General features: G+C 42.8%; 1 protein-coding gene across 8 annotated transcripts in view; it reads right to left on the bottom strand.

Annotated features, from left to right (window-relative positions):
- Window positions 1–16,914: 16,914 nt before the first annotated feature.
- Window positions 16,915–18,597, bottom strand: part of PPM1F (protein phosphatase, Mg2+/Mn2+ dependent 1F) — a 44,770-nt gene continuing 43,087 nt past the window's right edge. For all 8 annotated transcript variants that reach the window (XM_065568390.1, XM_065568393.1, XM_065568394.1 and 5 more), the window contains one exon: window positions 16,915–18,230. The gene's annotated coding sequence lies outside the window, so the exon portion shown is untranslated. The remainder of the gene's footprint in view (window positions 18,231–18,597) is intronic.

The following is an 18,597-nucleotide window of genomic DNA, read 5'->3' as shown; positions in this document are numbered from 1 at the left end:
CTTTACTGCAACTTATCTCAGATAATAAAAATACAGCAGTCGTCCTGTTAATGAAATCCCAAGCTTAGGGATTTCCCCTCATGGGGGTAAACTGAACTCCTAATGAATCCATCATGGTAATATCTAGGAGGAGTTCTTTGTGAAAGCACAAGGAGGAGATTTATCAGGGACCTTAAAAGAACGCCAATGGCAGAGCATTTTACAGAACGTTAAAAATACTTCTGTGGATCTCAGGCTGTTGGATACAATAAAAGGTTTTATTCAAAATGTATTGGCCACCATCAAAGCTGTCCAAGATAAGGGCCTTATCTACTGATGTTTGTTTGCGCTGGAACAAAAAAAACCCGATGCATATACTGTGAGGCTGTCCAACAGTCAGGCAGCTGTGGAAAGAGGTGGACACAACAGTTAAAGCCATGCTCACTTTAAGCAGCCAAATCTCAGTTGAAAATTATATCCTAGGTTGTTTACCTGCTCAACTGGGTTTAGTCCATCACAAAGACTTTGCAGACCCCAAGAACCAATGATCACCAAGCACATGATTGTACACAAATTAAAAAGTAGGCTTATGCCCAGAATAGAGCAGTGGTATTAGGACGTGTCTGAATTAGCAGCCAAAGAAAGAATAGTTTATCCAGAGAAAGCAATTAAATGGATCTGAAGAAATTTGGACCATGTTTCTAGATACATTTGGATAAAAGTGTTCAGATGGCTCAAAGAATGCTAGAGTTCCATTCCACCTAATCCCGCCTCTTGTTCCCCCACCACCCCCAATACCCTCCTTCTCTTCTCTCCTTAGTCATATATGTCTTCTCCTATTTTAATCAGTTACTTCCACTCTAGCATGTTATGTCTATGTAGTATTGTCTGGTCTTGTAACTTTGGCAAGTTGTAAAATTGCATAATTCTATTGGCGATATCATGAAGCATGCCGTATTTGGAAATATATACCACCTGTAAGTCATTTATCTTTTTGTACTTTTCATTGTTTGTTTCTTTATGAAAATCAATAATAGATTATTAATAATAAAAAGTCTTAGATAGCCCAATCTATCTAATCTAGCTATTATCCTTGTATACGGAGTGCTTCTCTGTTCAACTCAAGTGCACTTAGCAGCAGCCTGTTCATCTGAAGTCATCTTTCTTCCCTTCCTCCTCTTACTGTTGCCAAGACTACTATCCTCCCTGTCCCACTGGACCACAACCCACGTGTAATTTTTTAACCCTTCTCCACTCTGAGGACTGACACTAAGTCCTTCTGGGTTTCTTCTACTATGTCTCCAAAACTCCATCCATTACTCTCCCTTCCTACTGCCAGCTCCCCTGTCCAGGGGCTGATTGTCTGGTTCTGCTATCAGTGATGCACCCACCTACAATGAGCCTCTAGCTATTATCTTTGGAAAATCATGGGAGACGGGAGAGATTCCAGAAGACTGGAAAAGGGCAAATATAGTGCCCATCTATAAAAAGGGAAATAAAAACAACCCAGGAAACTACAGACCAGTTAGTTTAACTTCTGTGCCAGGGAAGATAATGGAGCAAGTAATTAAGGAAATCATCTGCAAACACTTGGAAGGTAGTAAGGTGATAGGGAACAGCCAGCATGGATTTGTGAAGAACAAATCATGTCAAACCAATCTGATAGCTTTCTTTGATAGGATAACGAGCCTTGTGGATAAGGGTGAAGCTGTGGATGTGGTATACCTAGACTTTAGTAAGGCATTTGATACAGTCTCGCATGATATTCTTATCGATAAACTAGGCAAATACAATTTAGATGGGGCTACTATAAGGTGGGTGCATAACTGGCTGGATAACCGTACTCAGAGTTGTTATTAATGGTTCCCAATCCTGCTGGAAAGGCATAACGAGTGGGGTACCGCAGGGGTCTGTTTTGGGACCGGCGCTGTTCCATATCTTCATCAACGACTTAGATATTGGCATAGAAAGTACGCTTATTAAGTTTGCGGATGATACCAAACTGGGAGGGATTGCAACTGCTTTGGAGGACAGGGTCATAATTCAAAATGATCTGGACAAATTGGAGAAATGGGCTGAGGTAAACAGGATGAAGTTTAACAAAGACAAATGCAAAGTGCTCCACTTAGGAAGGAAAAATCAGTTTCACACATACAGAATGGGAAGAGACTGTCTAGGAAGGAGTACGGCAGAAAGGGATCTAGGGGTTATAGTGGACCACAAGCTAAATATGAGTCAACAGTGTGATGCTGTTGCAAAAAAAGCAAACATGATTCTGGGATGTATTAACAGGTGTGTTGTGAGCAAGACACGAGAAGTCATTCTTCCGCTCTACTCTGCTCTGGTTAGGCCTCAGCTGGAGTATTGTGTCCAGTTCTGGGCACCGCATTTTAAAAAAGATGTGGAGAAATTGGAAAGGGTCCAGAGAAGAGCAACAAGAATGATTAAAGGTCTTGAGAACATGACCTATGAAGGAAGGCTGAAAGAATTGGGTTTGTTTAGTTTGGAAAAGAGAAGACTGAGAGGGGACATGATAGCAGTTTTCAGGTATTTAAAAGGGTGTCATAAGGAGGAGGGAGAAAACTTGTTCACCTTAGCCTCTAAGGATAGAACCAGAAGCAATGGGTTTAAACTGCAGCAAGGGAGGTCTAGGTTGGACATTAGGAAAAAGTTCCTAACTGTCAGGGTGGTTAAACACTGGAATAAATTGCCTAGGGAGGTTGTGGAATTTCCATCTCTTGAGATATTTAAGAGTAGGTTAGATAAACATCTATCAGGGATGGTCTAGATGGTATTTGGTCCTGCCATGAGGGCAGGGGACTGGACTCGATGACCTCTCGAGGTCCCTTCCAGTCCTAGAATCTATGAATCTATGTTGAGGAGGGCAAGGAGTGGGAATGCAATAAGTGCCAAATCTTCACTTACACTCGAATAATAAAAAGTGTGTGTGTGTGGGGGGGGGGAAACATATCCCTGATACTCTCCCTGGTGGTTGCATCTATGATCTCTGCTACTGCTATCTACATCTCTCTGTCTCTTGCATTGCTCTTCTCCAATCTAGCCATAATGCAGTACTAAAATTCATCTACCATGCAGAGTACTTTAATGGTTACTCCAACCTCCTTCTCTCTCCCACACCTTTAGTCCCATAGCGGTGCCTAAGCCACACAACTAACAACTCTTTTGTTGCCTTCCCCTGCTTTCCTTGTCATGTCTGATTCCATGCAGTTACCCATGTCTGGAAACCCTTCCTGACCCAGCCCACTGTGCTTTAGCTTCTTCAGATCTCTCCCTTAAAAACCCACTGCTGCACTGAGGCAGACAAACACTAGTTTTACCTTCTAATACTTGTATCCAAAAAGCACAACCAAAAAAACTATACATAACCTGCAAAAGAAGGCACTCACCAAAACAATCACGTGTATCTTATTTCTGTAATCCTGCCTTTCAATGCTTGTTTCCCTCCATCATATCAATGTCTTAGGGTACATCTACACTACAGGGGGGAGTCGATTTAAGATACGCAAATTCAGCTACGTGAATAGCGTAGCTGAATTCGACGTATCGCAGCCGACTTACCCCGCTGTGAGGACGGCGGCAAAATCGACTTCTGCGGCTTTCTGTCGGCGGCGCTTACTCCCACCTCCGCTGGTGGAGTAAGAGCGCCGATTCGGGGATCGATTGTCGCGTCCCGACGGGACACGTTAAATCGATCCCCGAGAGGTCGATTTCTACCCGCCGATTCAGGCGGGTAGTGTAGACCTAGCCTTAGAGACAGATTCTGATGACTGACACCTGTACAAATCCAAATCCACTGAGTGGAGCGACTGTGGATTTTTTAGTATACGTGTAATAGTGATGAGAATTTGGCCCTTTGACCATAAGCTTTTAAAGACAGGGATATTGTCTTTTGTTTGTTTTTAAAGCACCATGAACATTTAGAGCATTATATAAATACTATCATATTTAAACCTGCCAAGAGAAATCCATTGCTAACTGCGATTCTTTGCTTTTCTCTTGCTGATATATGGTTAAGTGTGATATTGTCCTACAAGTCTTGAAACACAAGACACAAAGATCCAGTGACTGAAAGCTGAAACTAAACACATTCAAACTGGAAATAATTTTTTTCTAACAGTGAGGTTAATTAATCATTGGAATTGATCAAGGGTCAGAGAATTCTCTATCATGGGCAATTTTTAAATCATTATTGGATTTTTTCCTAAAAGATATGGTCTAGCTACAACAGGAATTATTTGGGGGGGGGGGGTTCTATGGCCTGTGTTATGCAGGAGGTCAGACTAGATGATCACTTTGGTAACTCCTTCTGGCCTTAATCTATCAAATTTATAAAAGCTACAAAAAACCCCACCAACCCCTCCTCCCCGCCACAAACATACCATATCCTTATATAGGAATTGTAGAAACATTCATGTTTGTCTAGCATTTTTTTTCTTTACAAAAATCACACTGTGTCCTATTGATCTGAATCAGATTTTTTTAAGAAAAACAAAGTAATAAGTTACTCTGGTTTTGGCTGATTTGCACAGAAGAGAACTAACGAGACAGAGCAGAGCAGGTAGGATGTGTGCTAAAAAGTCTGATGCAAAAACAAAACCAAAAAAACATTCCTGCGACACTTTTACCTCCAAGCTTCAAACATTCTAAAAAACACTCTGTAAACTGATGTTCCTATTTGTAATAAAGAAAGAAAGAAAGATGCCAGGTAATTGACAATACTGAGAATCTCAGAACTTCATTATGAGCCCTGGAGCAAAGGAGAAAAAGCTCCTTGGTAATTTATTAAATAGAGCTGAACACTGACAGAGCTTCAAAAAGTGTTGAAAGATACCGCTGTCTGATCGGGTTAGCGTCAGATAACCATCTTGGTGTTTTGCTCAGTCCTGTCTTGGAACTAGAATGATTCAGCAGCAGCAGCTGCATATGCCATTTACCTTCCCAAGGCTAGAGCATCTTTCAATTGAACAGAAAAGGTTAATGTCTTTTGCAGTGATCGGGCCTTCATTCCATATGGCACAAGAATGTAATCTGTAATGATGCAGTGTATTAATTGAAGAATTTAACTTATTTGTTCAGCTGAGGGGTTGACAGGTGATATTGTTGTGAAATTCACAGACAGGATATTTATAGACCTTTTATCTCTACCCACCATCAGTCCTAAAACGTCAAAGAATATCTAGATGGAGGGCTGTCTCAGTCCAACTTTCCTGCTCTGTTGCTTTTTGAGTCCCCCCCGGCTCCCCCCACTCACCCTTGGTGCTTAGAACTTGGCAGAGAGGAGCAAAAGGGAATGTGACTCACGCTGGTGACTTCATTTGTTGTAAAAGACCTGAATAACTGCTCTAGCCCAGTTACAGGAAAGCTGCCCTCCCCTCCTCCCCCAGCCTCAGAAAGACTTAGGCCCATGTTTGTAACATGAGCAGCCCAGCTGATCTCAGCGGTCATTATATCATTCCTCTTCTGTTCACTAAACTTTCTTGTTCTGTATTCAAGTTAACCCCTTCTTGGGGCTTTAAAGAGCCTTGAGATTAGGGGGCAGCTTCCTGCTACCAAGAGATTTCTGATTAGCTTAAGAGTGAAGAGGTTTCAAGTTCTCTCACATGGAGCTGTAGTTCTAACAAAGTGGGATTCAAATGCCTTCTTCCCTTTCCCTTTTGTTACTGCAACAATAAAAACAAATCTTAGACATGAACTAATCTGGCAGCAATTGGACGAGAGTAAAAACTTGTAGCGGGCTGGTTTAAAACAATGTCAACATAGAATATAATAAAGTAGTTTAGACACATCCCAAGAAAACTCAGTGTGACGCACTGCTACATAGAGTTCTAGCAAAGCTGAAGCAGTTTCCCTCTGACTTTTTTTTTTTTAAGGGTTGGGATGGGTCAGAACTAAGAGAAAAATCACCACAGATGCCTATGCTGCGGTCTACCAAAATATATTTTCATTTTTAATTATGTAATCAACAATGAGCGTGGCATTCGCACTGAGGGGGTGGAACAGATGGCCAAGGCTTAGTGTAAGTAAGATCTTAATTAAAAGAACTTTGGTTTCTGCTCTAATAGGGTTTTTGTTCAGCTTCAACATGGTTAGCATGAGCTTGTGTTACAAAGGACAACCAGAATGCCCCAGCCTACTGTGATTTCTTCCCCCACTGCTTCAAGGCTGCTCCACATCCATGTCAAAGCGGCAAGGATCCTCCCGTAAACACTTCAATGTCCCAAATCCTTGCAGTGCTAGAAGCAAATGCTGGTTCCCCCTGGGAAGCTAGGAATCCTCCTTCCCAATGGAATAAAGCTCCTATTTCTAACCCAATGGACATACAATGACTTTAAAGTGATGACATTTTTACATACCAAGGGGTAATGGAGGGGGAACTAAGGTGGCTTTAAGCCACCTTCGTGCCATCCTGCTCCTGGGCTGCTCTGGGGGCTGGGGAGTCCCCTGGTGTAATTTAGAAGACAAACCCAGGGACCTGTCTAAGTTAGGGCAACCTCCTGGGGCTGCCCTATCAGCCCACAGACCTGCCCGGGATCTCCCTAATGGTGCATCCTGTGGACACACCTCTTATGCCAGATCTTGCAATGTGGTCCATAGAAGACAGCTTTATGGCTGCGTCTGCACCAGGAAGTTTCCCCCCTAGTCAGTTACACGCTTTCAGGACCCTTTACCCTGCTCTGGCCCTTGCACTTGTTGAAAAGGGGACCTAATGAGCTACTTGAAGAGGATGTTAAAACAGAGAGAGAGGCTCATGGACAGAAAGTAGGTGAGATAGACTTATGCATCTTTGACTATTTATCACGTGGCTTTGCAACTCATCACACAGCTATCATCTCTCCATCTGTAGTGTATATGTTTGTGTGCATGTGTAAACATCTATTCTAAAGATCTAAGTTCTTGTAAGGGTGCCCATCACCACAGTTTTTGTGCAAGACAGCATCCGACTTTATACACCACAGGCTAGACACCACGTTATGTAAAACAGACCCAGCCCCTGTATAAATGATCTGAACAGATCTCACTATTTGTGATGATTAAAAGTGAAGCTTTCCCAGATGTTGTGTGAGGTTTTATCTCCCCAATTTCCTATGCTCTACTCATTCTGATTTTAAATCTTAAGTAGACCACAGGCAGTTAGTGAGTTAGATTAAGTCTATGCTACAGCAGCGCAGCTACGGTGCTTCAGTTGGGCTGCTGTCGCGTAGATGCTTCCTACTGTGACAGAAGGGGTTTTTCTCCTCAGTGTAAGTAGGCCAGCTCTCCAATAGGTAGTAGCTAAATCAATGGAAGAATCCTTCTCTTGACCTAGCCACATCTATACTGGGGGATAGTTCGACCTAACTATGGTGCTCAGGGTGTAAATTTTTTCCACAGCCCTGCATGATGTAGCTAGGTCGACCCAAGTTTTATGGGTAGACCAGGCCTTAGTAAGAGCTATCCCAAGAGTGCTGAAGCAGAGAGCTACTTGGAAAGACATTTCTCAAAGAGCAAATACTATTATGCATGCACATGTACCGCCTCAACAGTACGTCACAGGCACAGACTGCATTGGGCCACAACATTCATAGCTGGAAAGTCTGGCATCTGCTTTTTACATTGCAATATAACGGGGGTGGTTAGACTGCCGGCCACATTCGAAGTGCTCCGTTTGCCGATTTACCACTGCTGCTGCTTCCACTCCAGTGCCGAAGAACACAAAACAAGCTAGATAAGGCTCCATCTTTGGAGGGATTCTGTAGAAATAGAAAGTTTGGTGGAGGCCACGGAACTCTTCTGTGAGTTTTCCCCATTCATCAATGGATATTTTTTCCCAGGGTGTCAGGAAGGTGACAGTTCCAAGGAAGAGGATAGGAGCTGGGGGGAGGAGAGCAGGAGTTGTACAGTGGGGGAGAAGAAAAGAAGAGGGGAAGGAGAGAGACAAGGACCGGAGTCGGGCAGGGTGGAGATGGACAGGATCTGGGCGGATAGGAGCAGAAGGGTTTATAAACACTAGAGCATAGGTTGCCAAAAACAGTGGTATGTGAGCTTGTTGATAGAGGTGCGCTGTAATAGGGTTCTCTGTCTCCTTTAAGGGGTAGCGGGGCCTGTGGCTAGCCAACCCCATTCCATGACATGGCTTCTTGAAGGAAAAATGTATTCAAGGGAGCAGCAGACTAGCAGAGGGAGGGAGCTACCTCCTTAACATGATAAAATACAGTGTTAGATGCCTTCTAGGATGATTAAAAAGGAGAGGGCTAACAGCCTGGAGAGCAGAATTGCAGGGAAGCATCAAGTGAGGAGAGAGAAACTCCCTGGGATGAGAACGAGAACCAGGAGGGATAGGGGTGGGATGGGGAAGCCTTCCTGAATCATGGCCCAGTATCGAGGCGGGCGGCTGGAGGGCCCTGGGATCCAGAGGGCAAACATGAGTCCCAGGACCAAGGGAGGCCTCATGGAATGGGGCTGGAACCTCAATACTGGTGGGCTGGGGAAGCCTGTTTGGGTCACTTCACAACCCCGTGCAGGAGGGCTGTGAAATCCCTTAACCAGGGAGGAACAATGAGACCAGGACAGGAGGAGACGCGAGGGAAAGAATCCAGAACGGTCAGGGGCTGCAGCTTCCTGGCTTAGAGGGAACTGGGAACATGAAGCTTTGAAAAAAAGGGTGAATTGGAGCTGAAACAGCCTGATGCCAGGTGAAGTCCCACACTTCCAAACAAAACTCCCCCAGCTCTCTACCCCCACCCTGGTTTTATACATACCCCATCAGAGCCCTTTCTGCCCTTCCTCTCCTAAGCCCTCCCCACACTTCAGCCAGAATCCTTGTTAGACCTGAGTGGGGAAAATGAGTTTTCCTGTTTTGTGAAACTTTTCATTATTTAAAAAATGATCCCACTCTGCGTCAGGACAAACAACTGAGACCTTTCAAAGATGAAAAACCAGAGAGAGACAGAGCCCCACCAACCCATCCTAGAATAGCCAATAGCCGGGTGGTCAGGGCACTCATCTGAATCAAACCAAGTAGGGACTATGAACCTGGTCTGCGCATCCCAGGTGAGCGTCCTGCCCCCAGGCTTTTCTGAGGTGTCCTGCTCTCTCGTTTTGACTAGAAATTCTATCCTACACATGAGAAACCGTCCCAATGAAAGTTCTGTAAAAACCGGTGGGTTCCTGGAAAACATAAGTTTCTACAAATCAGCATTTTCCAACTGCGAACAGTTTCACTGAAAAATTCTCAGCCAGCTCTAAACCTCATGGCTTCTAACCCTGCCACTTTGACTCCCCAGCCTAACTCCCTTCACATCTAATTTCCCCCAGGCAGATCTCCATCAGATACACTCCACAATTAAATCAAGTATTTACAGACTTGTAGTAAATTAAGCTATTGTGACCTAAAATAAATGTGCACATAAAGGAGAAATTTGCACGTGGTTCTTCAAACATCAGTTTAAGAAGGTGGCACAGGTAACATGGATCAATAATGTTTGGGAAATGCTGCACATTCCCCTAAAGAAAAGCAACCCATCAAACTAATTAAAATAAAAGGAACCAACAGCTCTTGCATAAACGTTAACGTTGATTTTAGTGGAGTTGCAGGGATGAGTTTAGCTTGAAATCTATAAAGCACTTTTAAAGCAGGAGCATATTGCATACAAATGTAAATAATTTGCATTGATAATAGAGCTCCAAGCAGCTCATATAGACTGAAAAAAAAAAAAAACTGAAGCAAACATATACTGTACAATTAGGAACTGGTCGTTAAATAGCATCTAGCTATCTACGTTTGTACATGCACTCATTACCATGGTGTCTCCACAGCTATTATTCGCATGTTATGTTATTTATTGATTTATGTAACCCTTAATATACAAGCCTTAGAGTGCATTACAGACTGACAAACCTTATCACTGAAATAAGCAATACTTGGCATTTATTCAGTGTCTTTCAAAAGGTAGAAGAATACTGTTCTTCTGATTGGATTCTAGGATACCACAGGGATTAGTGCATTTGAAACCTAAATAGATAGGCAAATTAAGGCACAGAAAGGCAAAGGGCTTTAGCCAGGATCACCCAGGGAGGTAGAACCAGGGGTCCTGATGCCCAGTTCCCTGGTTTACCCACTAGACCACACAACCTCTCTAACTACTGCCACTGTACATCTTGGATAAAACATTGCAGTGGCTTTAGAAGCATATAGCAACACTACACAGCAGGTCAGGTACGGGAAGTGAAATATGCAGCCAATTGAAGCTTCAGGGCAATTTAAAGTGGGTTGAATACACTTACAAATATTAGCAAAATGAAGAAGTTGACTTAATATGTATAGCAAGCATAGCAAAGCAATGAGTAGGGCAGAAGGTCCTAGGAATGAGTAGGGCAGAACAATGAGAGAGTCAGGAGATTGCAAGCCTACAAATTGAAGTAGAGATGGGAGGAATCTTTGAGTTGCCCCAAACTTCTGCCTTTATTAAAGTATTTGTATCTGTCGAAGACTGAGATTAGATCAGGCAAAACATCTGAAAGCAAAGGCCAATGGCCAACCCCCCCTTCAGTAGTCTTAAGCCAGGAACAGATGAGATCAAACAAGTCCTTGTGAAACTCACACTGTGGCTACTTCCCATGCACCTGCCTCTCTGCTGCTGCTGGGAGTTTAACAGTTCATAGCAGCCATTACCATCACAAGCTGTTTTTATGCTGCCCCATTCTAGAGCCATTTCAGTGCCGGGAGCATCCCGGGTGGTCTCTTACTCACCCCGAGTCCTTGTCTTCCCAGGACATCTCAACTAAGACTTTGTGTATCTGCACAGCCCCTGTGAGCCCATGAAATCTCTGCTTCATTTCATTAGCTGCTGGCATTTGTGCATGTCACAGACGCTTGCATGGATCACTGATGGATTCCAAGCTCCAGCAGTCTTACCTATTGGTGGATGGATACAACTAGCCCACTCCAGATCTCACTGCCCGAGAGCAGCTCTGGGAGCTGTAGAGGACATCAAATAATCTGGTTCAATATTCACTGAAAATTGAGTCACTACTAGGTATTTAACGAAGAGTTAAAAAAAAGCAGTTTGATCCCCTCCCTAATATGAAACATACGTGTTCAGAGCGCTCCAAGGGGCTACGGCTATTTGTAGTGGGATGAAATGAAGAACGGCAAAACTAAGGCGGAATAACAGGAAAGGCTTCCTGACCATGAAACCTATTAGCTGGTGGAGTAGTCTCCCTATGGGAGGACTAGAGTGCTTTGGCAGATCTAGCTTCAGTGCTCCTAGCAAGTTGCTGAGAGACACGGGGCCCTCAGCCATGCAGGACCCTCACCACTAGCCTACTAATGAGCCTCCTGACGTGGCTTATTGCTGCTATCTGAGAAAAGCCCATTGATTTTAAATTTCATTAAAAACAAGATGTTAGACAACAATTTTCTGCAGTGCAGCTGCAGTCAAAGAGTAGCTTTTGATAGCATTGGAGAAAATACCAGGGGGAACTTCTGAACAACTTTTCACTAATATTCTGAATATTTATTTTTAAACCTTTTCCTAGACTACTTAAACACTGCTTGAATCCCTTCTCTCTCCCCCTGCTGCCCTCTCCTAAAAAGCTAGCTGCTTTTTCAGCAGCACCCTCTGATCTAATATCTGGCAATAATAGAAAGGAAAGTGGCTAAAACAAAAACTACAATAAAGAAAACTATGTTAAGGCAGCGTTAAGGTTGGGAATACGTACCGGTAATCAGTCATTTCAATAAAAACCATTAAAAGGATGCTGTAACTATCCCAAAAGCCAGCATTACAAGAAATCAAAAACACATTAAAGAAATACAGAATTAAGGCACGCAAAGTACCTTAAACATATAGTGTTATTGCAGGGAAGAGTTATGATGAAAGCATTTGTACGAGTCTGTGGACCACTACACCTCAACCTTAATTCCATTTTAACAGTTTGGTGTCTTGGAATTTCCTTAATTTGTAAAAGTATCATACCTGAACACTAAACAAGAAACCTAAAGAGAATGCTACCATACACTGGCTGCTTTGGTGTGAATTTGGCCCTTGAAATTTGCAGTTGACTCATTGGTTTAGAGGCTGTGTTAGTAAGACTGGCACTATATGCAGGAAAGTAGGGAGAGCCAAATGCTAGTGTCTGTACTTTACAGGCTTTCCCAACACTGCTGCCTCAGTTCTGCCAGTAGCGCTGTTCCAATGGGCAATAAAGCTGAAGCTGCAGTGTCATGGGAATCTTTCCAAACACTGATGCCAGAGCTACTATGCAGCCAGTGAGCCTCTAAACAGCAGACACAGTTGGGCCTGTTAATCTACCTATGAAAACTCTTGACAAGTGTCCAGCCTCCCTTAGATCACTGAGTCATTGCAACTAATAGAATTGCTTGCAAAATACCTGTAGAGAAAAGCTGGTGATTGGTTGAATTTCCTTGTCACAATGGCGCCACATAAGTTACCTGAGCCTGGCTATAACCTGTACAGTCAAAACAATTTGATACAATCATTAATTTAGCTTAGTTACAACCTAATTTCTTCACTTGCAGGTGCTGCTCAAGATGTCAACTAAATTTTCATTATATTGAAGTGTCAGTTATTCCATTGGTAAGATATCTGGGGAAAGAAAAAAGCTGACAGGATGCTAAGTTTCCTAAAGAACCCACTTTTCAATTCATAAAGTAATTAATGATGAATGGTCGGAAAATATATTCTGCACGCAAAGAGTAAGTGTGGAAAGTTTGGGGGACACTAGGCTGTATTTTTCATACAAAGCAAAGACTGAATCCCTTTCATTGCAAAATGAAGCTCAGCCTTACCTGCAACCAGCACCTCTGTAATAAAGAAGGGCCTAGTCTAACACTTGCTCACACAAGTATCTCTGCAGGACCCAAATATAGATCCGATATTACTATCAACGCTGGACATGCATGTTTACAGGAAAAGCACAAAACACCAACAAAAGAATTTTCAGAGGGATATAACCCTTGTGCTTCAGGGCTTAAACCAACCTTTAATTAATGGGAATTAGGAAGAAACTTTCCCTGGGACAGGTTATCCCCTCCCTTCCAAATGCAGGTTTTTTTGTCCACTTTTCTGAAGCAACTGGTATTGGCCACTGATGGAAACAGGACTGGATGGCCCTGGGGTTTTAAGGCTCTACAGAACCTAATTTAAAGGTAGGGTCCAAACTACTAGATTGTGCCTTTCTATGCTTTTTTTTTTTTTTTAATCGTGTCAGTGGCAGGCTTACTGCACTCACAAGTATACTTAGCACAATAAACCACACAGGCATTAATGACAGGTATTAATGTACTATGAAAACATTTCACATTTCAAGTTTCCAGAGACAAGGCAAAAAAAGCAGGAATGCAACATTGGCTGCTTGTTTGTTAATAGTGCCAGCGGGCACCACCAAAAACCTTTTTCAGAACTCTTTTGCCGAAAGGTAACAGAGAGCCCTCTACAGGCAGGAAACACAAACATAAACCTAAAGGAAAGGAACGCACAGATGCCTGCAGCATCTGTCTCTCCTGCATATCAGAGGCCTTGTTCCTCAGGATACGAATGTCTGCCATTGACTTCTGCAAGGCCCCTGGAAACTATTGATTTATTCCATGGCCTTCAGCCTTTTGATTTTAATGATGATCGTTCTTCAGCTGCAATTAGGAACACAGAAGTAATTAAGTCAAGAAAACCAGGCATTAAGAATAAACGTCACCTAAACAGCCCAGTCAATGTTGAAAAAATACCAAATAAATCATTTTATAGCTTTAGTCCCTCCCCACCCCCCCGGTAAAATCCTGGCTCTGTTGAAGTCAAAGGGAGTTTTGCCATTCATAGCCAGCATTCAGAAGCCTAAGTCATTGATGCTTGTAAAGTGCCTTTTTCTATGAGCCAGCATTTGTTGTTGTTACTCCACTAAAAAGATTGCTAGAGAACAAGATGGCAGATATTAAAAATCTGACTCCATTAAGTGGGAAGTAGAAACTCAGAGCTTTTTCATATAGATAGATAGATAATAAATTTTTGGAAAAAGCAAGAGAGAAAAATCATATTGAATGCCAGAAAGTGACAGGAGTGTAGGTTACCTTATGTAACAGTTTCCTGGAGGTATTTGCTATGCTGCCCAGAGCGTGATTTGGAAAGTACATCCTTTTACATGACAGTAGAATCTATTTTAGGATCAGGAAAATAGAATCTCAAAACTTCATACTCAAATATTGTAGCTAATCTGCTCCATTACAAACAGTGGAGTTAGAATAATTGCTTTCTGGCTTATTCAGAATGAAAGACTCTCCTCAAGGGGAAAAATGTGCCATAAATGCTTGTATAACATGAGCAAGTTGATGTTTTCCCAGGCATATTTAGAACATTTATGAGTGCTCTCTCTCATTTGATGTTTAAATAGCTGCTGCCCCATTTTAAACATTCTGCCCATTCTAATGGATAATTAAACTCTCTCCCATCTGCTCAGCACACTGACTTATTAGAACAGTGGTTTTCAACCGGTGGTCTGTGGACCCCCGGAGGTCCGCAGACTTTTATCTAAGACTTCCAAAGGGGTCCACGCCTCCATTTGAAATTTTGTAGTGGTCTGCAAATGAAGAAAGATTGAAAATCACTTCTTCAAGGGAATGTCTACACTGCAGCTGGGAGAGTGCCTCCTGGCCTGGATAGACAGACTTGGGCTAGTGGGGCTTGAGTTAGTGCACGAAAACTAGTGTGGATGGAACAACTTGAGCTGGTCAGGTGGGCTTGAGAACATGAACTGCAGCTCAAGCTGCAACATCCACACTATTTTTAGTGCACTAACTTGAGCCCTGCTAGTTCAAGTCCGTCTACTGGGCTGGGAGGCAGGCTCTTGGCTGCAGTATAATGTCCCTAAGCAGGAAAACATTAAGATTGATGAACATCTTACACATGACAAGGTGTAATACTATCCACTAGCCCATTGCCCTGGTCAACTTTTGTTTGGTTTGCTGGAGCTAGTCCGCATGGGTACCCACATTCAGCTACACCTACTTAATGTATATTAGATCAAAACCCACCTTATTCTCTTGTACTTTATTTTGAACATTGCTTCTTGCTTGAGTTCCCCAGCAGTACATAGGTGTAGCTGATTAGCTTTGTCATTGCCTTGTACCACAGGGAAGAGGTTGGGTGAAGACACTTGGCCAGGAAGAGCTGTGGAAAGGGATGGTCACGGGCCCCCTAGTAGATGACTTGAGAACAAACGCTGGTGATTCACTCTGCCTACCTGCAAAGCAACAAACTCTGGGACAGCTGAAGCCAGGTACCAGTGAGGAGGACCAATACAATGATAGGATGGAACTTCAGTACCAAGATACAATCCAGCTCTCCTTGAAGTCCGTATCTGATCACAGTGGCAATGGACTCAAGTCCTTAGGGAGGAGATAGGTCCTTTTGACACCCATTGCCAGGGAGCAATGGGGATGTGCAGGACATATAAAGTGAATGCAAGTTGTACATGGATTCTTTACTAATAGCAACCCCTTCTACAGCTCTCAATGAACTGCCACTGCTCTAGATTATGGATTTACTTGGATCCTGTAAAAGCAGGAACAGTCAGGCAAAGGCTTGGTGGATCACAAACTGCCTAATATCCTAAGGCAGAGATTCTCCAATCTAGGTCTGGGTATTCACCAGTTTCCTAAGGGTTAATGCAAATGTATCCCCATCCCTCTAGATACTGCTAAGCCATCGCCCGCCAGGGCTGTCTTACTTCTAGCTCAATGATACTTCTGAAGAGCAATTACTTTGCTTTTAGAATGTGCCAAGCTGTACAAAGTGTCAGCCGTTTTCAAATAGTTACCCATTTCCCTGGCACTGCAGAACATTAGCCACTGGGCCAACTCAATCCTGGGTGTAGTTTGTGTTGCTAACTCCAGGATATAGAGAAGCAAAGGAAACACATAATGAGCCAATGAATTAGAATAGAATGGCATATACCTGAAGACAAAGTTTGACACTTTGGTTTTAGGGTATCCTCAGTAACGAAACATTTTAAAAGCGCACCATATTAAATTATTGTATTTTTTTTCCCATTAGCCATGTTCATTGTAAGAGAGATTTTCAAAACCACTATTCTCAAGTCAAAGGGCTGCTTGTTATATTTTTGAAGGCAACTTTATGGTGGTCTTCACAATAGTCCCCTTTCATTCACAGGTGATGGAACTGAGGGAGCTATCATTCCTGCAATGGAAATACTGGGGGCAGATGCATGTTTCACCTCTGCAAGGTATTTTGGGGGCAGAAGAGTGGGACCTGGGTACATTTCCATACCTGTATGCATAGGAATGGGGGGGAAGGAGCCAAAGGACACAAGATCAGGCTGGCTGCCAGAGAGCAGGTAGGACTCCTTGACCCAGTCCAGACCAGCCACCGCAAGTCCCAGCAGAGATATCCCCAGGGAAGAGGCAGGAACACATGTGCCAGCTAAAGTGGTGTGGGGGACAGGACAGGGTGCATTCATGCACAGGTTACAAGTAACTGAGGGGAGGTTGAGGCCCACAGGGCACCAGCTGCCACTGCCTTAGGAACAGCAGCAGCAACTATTGGGATGCCTTTTCCCAGCCTGGAGTCAACTGTGCACCCCTCCACCTCATCTCAGTATTTCCCCCTCACTCCTGCTCCTATCCTATGCCCCCCATTAAAGGGAGTTTTTGTTCCCCCCACACTTTCACCTTCAAACCTGTTGTTCTGTGCTGAAAAAGTTCTTTCCTTCTAGGTACTGCAAGGGTTCTTTCCTTCTAGAGCTCCAGCAATCTTTTCCAGTAGAAAGCCTACTGAAAAATTCTGACAAGACTAAGCTGTATTTGCCAGCCTAAAATGGAAAAACATGATCTTGGAAGTTAGTCATATGGCCCATGTGTTTTTAAGCCACTTCTGTGATTAAAATGAAGAAACGAATAACAAAGTCTTTGGATCCTTGCAATTTATTAACACTTCAAAACACGTCCTACAGTAAGGGAATCTCTTGCCCCTACTCCCTTTGCTACTCAATCACTGTTTTGAAACAATGTACATTTCTTGCAATAAGCAAATAGATACTTGAGGCACTATGTGAATACAAAAGTGACAATATAAAAACAATTAAACTTCATGCAATACACTTAAATATATAAGGCAATGTAGCATCCTAACTCAACACACACAAGCACTGTTAGAACAATTCACATCAGTGAATATACAATATGCATAGCATGTTTAATAACAGGTTTACAGCTCATGCACAAGTAACCAGTCAGCCTAAATAGGAAAGAAAGTCTTAAAATACTGGATAACTGCTTAAGCCACAGCTTACAAAACCTGCTGTATCGCAGCCTCTCTGCTCAGAATTGCAAGCGCACAGTAACAGTCAAGATAAATAAGCGAGGACTATGTTTAAATGACACAACAGATCCCTTATTTCGAATAATCGGCCCTTCTTGTTTTCATCCAAGGTTCATTAGCCAACATGCTGAGAGGAGGTTGCTAGAATAAAGCAATAGTTGTGTACTCAAAAACTGTTTTAATACTGATCATAATTATGTGCATTTTCAATCAATACAAATAGTTACAAAAGTCTAACATTACTGCGAGATGTCTGATACTGTGCTTACATTATATTATATACCTAACACTGGAGAAATGTCTTGGATGAGAAGTTTGATCAGTCACTCAAAGTACAAAGTATAGGTATCAGATTGTCTTTCTTTTTTGTTCACTTGGTGTGGGGAACAAAGGAAGAACTGAGGAGGCAAATAATTCTCCTTTCAAACCAGTGTAAAATGGTTGGAAACAAGTGTGATTCCTCTCCAGGCAGGGTGATAGCAAGGCGTGTCCCAGACAAGGATAGAAGTTAAGTAATATAAACCCCCATACTACAGGCACAAGCAGCTCTAACAGTCTGGATTTAAGATGAATCATCCTCTATTGGCAGGTTATGGCACAATAGGAGATTAAAGTCGTCCTCTGAAGCATCTGGTACTGGCCAATGTCAGCAACATCAAACCAGTGGGTCATCTAGTCCTGTATACTCTGTATGGCATTTCCTATGTTCCCAATGCCATAGGCTTATTTGCAGCATCAGACCACAGATCTGTATTTTTCCAGAGGAATTTGAATCAGACTGGACAACATTATACAGGGCATCTGCACTGAGCCAACAATTCAGGTGGAGTTTATTGTCTGAGTCACACACAAACTTTGATGCTGGTTCCAAAGGAAGAAAATTCTTCCTTTCTAGATGAGGAGCTGCAAGGGAGAAGTGGGAGGAAAAGGAAAAATGAGGAGGGGATAAGAGGCAGACTTAGATCTCTAGAACTAAAGGTAAAAATAGATGCATTGTTTATACTAGTATAACATTTCCTCCCATCACAGAGAATCTTTAGCAAAGAAGGAGGACATATTTTATATACTATATTGCTCAAACCCTAGAGCAAACAGCATCATTAATAAATAGCTTAGCAATAACTAGAGTCACATTAGACAGCTAGAAAAGGACAATATGCAGAGGCAACTACACAAATGGATTGCATTGGGGGATCCCCCTCAGAAGCCCTTAAGATCCTTCTTGTTTTCTAGCTATGTCTCCCTTATCCTTGGAGTCCTAAAGGACACC

The sequence above is a fragment of the Chrysemys picta genome, chromosome 15 (assembly GCF_011386835.1).
Source record: "Chrysemys picta bellii isolate R12L10 chromosome 15, ASM1138683v2, whole genome shotgun sequence".
Lineage (NCBI taxonomy): Eukaryota > Metazoa > Chordata > Testudines > Emydidae > Chrysemys > Chrysemys picta.
This window is presented reverse-complemented; position numbering and strand designations above follow the sequence as displayed.